At 46.7% G+C, this 2,631-nt stretch overlaps 1 non-coding gene across 1 annotated transcript; it reads left to right on the forward strand.

Moving 5' to 3' along the window:
- The first annotated feature begins 1,451 nt into the window (after positions 1 to 1,451).
- Positions 1,452 to 1,524, forward strand: TRNAR-CCU (transfer RNA arginine (anticodon CCU)). The gene has a single exon. It is a non-coding gene; the product is annotated as a tRNA-Arg (tRNA).
- Positions 1,525 to 2,631: the final 1,107 nt, after the last annotated feature.

Consider the following 2,631-nt stretch of genomic DNA (forward strand, 5'->3'; position numbering starts at 1 on the left):
ACGCCGCCCCGTCATCGTAGCACCATCTGCAACATCGCCACACTCATCGCATCATCGCCTTGCAGTAGCAGCTCCACTCGTCCCCTTCGCAGCAACAACTCAACAACTTCCCTTGCAGCATCGATTTGCCTTGTCGCCGGCGGCCATCATAACTGCAACTCATCTGCTCCCTCGCAGCACCAGTAATGGTCGTCGCAACACCGCCTTACCACATCCCGATGACCGCCGATGGATCTCCAATGAACGCCATCTTGCATGACCATCATAGATAACCTCCACTGGCTTTGTAGCAAAGTTCTCAAGGTGATGATTGAGAACATAATAATTTGGTGCGTATTTTCTCTTGATTATAGTTATCATCTACGTCATTGCATATACTCCATAATTTCAATAGTTGCTAATTTGAGCAAACAAAAGGTTCAGCTACCTTAAGCATAGTTCACACTTACTAAATCAAGCAAGTTCACCTCACACTTACTAACTAAAAAGATCTAGTAGACCTAAACATAGCTCTAAGAAAAGACGGTCGTTCTAAACAAAGATTACTAGTATGCATAATTAAGCATAACCACCGCCGCATCGCCCTATGCCTTGCCGTCGCCTGATGAGATATTAACAACTTCTCCGGTCGGCGGGTCCTCCATGCTGAGCCCATTCTCATCGCCAAGCACTACGTTTGTTGTAATGCTTGAAGTAGTGGCGACACCAGAGTTCGTGTTGGTACTCCTGCTCCAAATACTCGATGACCCACTACAGGTCCTTCTCGTGAGGAGCCACCCCACACATCGTCCTGACGCTCGGTCTCGAGGGAGATGACAAAGGCGTCCACAATCTATGTCTCCACGATCTCCATCTTGCACTTGTCGATCTGTGCGGCCGGAGAGACTTCTCCCTCGATTCCATCTGTGAGCGCCGTCGTTCGGCTCCACCGATGTGCATTGTATACCAGAAGACGTTGGTCCTTGGGATTGTATGTAGGACATATCTGGTTCGTTGAGCCAGAGTGCCACACATTGCACACTGGTGGGTGGTGGGCATGGATCGCAGCAGTGGTGGTGAGGATGAACATGCCAATGAAGGAGGGGACGGTGGCGATGGCAATGGCGGCGATGGCGGTGTAGCGGCCGAGCTAGGTGGTAGGTATCACTGACGTAGGGGCCAAAGACGGTGGCGAGATTGCCCGAGCTAGAGAAGATGTTGAGGAGGGTGGTGATGCTGGCACTCGGCATGTGGTACACCGTCCTCAAGTACACAACACATGTTCGACAGTGTTTCGATCGTCCCTAGCTTCTCGAACGTCTCGTTCCCTGTGACAACAAGTCCATATTCGCTTTGTTTTACTAGTTCAACACTAAATCTAAAGAAATGGATGGTATTCATATTTTGTGAAATTCAGTTGCCCCTTGTCAAATCGTTTCTATTACCCATCTCGTTGAAAATTAGACATATCAGCGCCTGTAGCTCAGTGGATAGAGCGTCCGTTTCCTAAGCGGAAGGCCGTAGGTTCGACCCCTACCTGGCGCGGTTATTTTTTACTTTAAATTCCAACAAAACACATCTGCTGCCTGTACATACATTACACAGACAGAAAATAGCAGCAGCCAGTCCTCCATAGGCCCCTTTTGTGAAGGAGCCGCCCAGAAAAATGCAGCTAGCTGTAGCTGGATGCACATTATGGAGGGAGCCGGCATTTTTGGTTGTCGATTAGTGAATCGACTGAATTCTAGTTCTTACCCGTTGGTTTAACTTTTTCACATAAATTATCCCCATTTGCATCAGAAAACCCATTCTTTTTTTTTTTTTGCGGGTGATCCAGAGTACCCATTAAGGGAGGTTTTTCGAGTTTTTACCCCATTTAATGAAAAGTTTTTTCAGTTCTTTGCCCATTTAGCGATATATCATATGATTCTTAGCCGCCAAATACATGCGGCATGCCACGTCATAATTTTCCGTGTCTTGTCTATAGCCAAACACAATTTTCTGTTCTATAATGGTCGTCGGGTGTACACACCGCTTCAACTTGATGTGCTTTTTTCTTCATCACGCAACTCTTTGTTTATTGGTTCCACCTCATTCTTCATCATATTTGTTGTGAGATGTTGGATCGACAGTTTTTGTAACAAACTATTGGGGGAGGGGGTTACAGTAGACACTCTGCCTCTCTCATAAAAATGAGGACGATGTCTCTACACATACACTGCACATGGTTGAAACAAAACCAACCATGCATAATATTTTTGCAAAGGTGTGATTCACTTAATAAACAAAATAAAATAAAAATAATACACAACAGAGTCTAGGCCACGCCAAGTGTCCAAAATCACAAGTCACAAAAAAATTCAAGCAAGCGCACATGCTTAATTAGGTCCAATGGTCTCTCTCTCTACACACATGTGCTCCTAGCAATTCTAAAGTAATGGGAGGTTCCCCCATATATGTTGGTCCCATCCTCACGCTCCTAGCTAGCGGCTAGCAGTATGGTAATAAAATTGACGATGCCCCCACACTAGGGGTATCCAGGACACCGAAAGTCGGCCCGAGGCCCCCCGGGCCATTGCATGGCCTAGGCCCACAACCTGGCCTCGGGACCCTCTAAAAGGAAGGCGCCAACTATACTTGATGTTCAAGACA

The sequence above is a fragment of the Triticum aestivum genome, chromosome 5D (assembly GCF_018294505.1).
Source record: "Triticum aestivum cultivar Chinese Spring chromosome 5D, IWGSC CS RefSeq v2.1, whole genome shotgun sequence".
NCBI classification, from domain to species: domain Eukaryota; kingdom Viridiplantae; phylum Streptophyta; class Magnoliopsida; order Poales; family Poaceae; genus Triticum; species Triticum aestivum.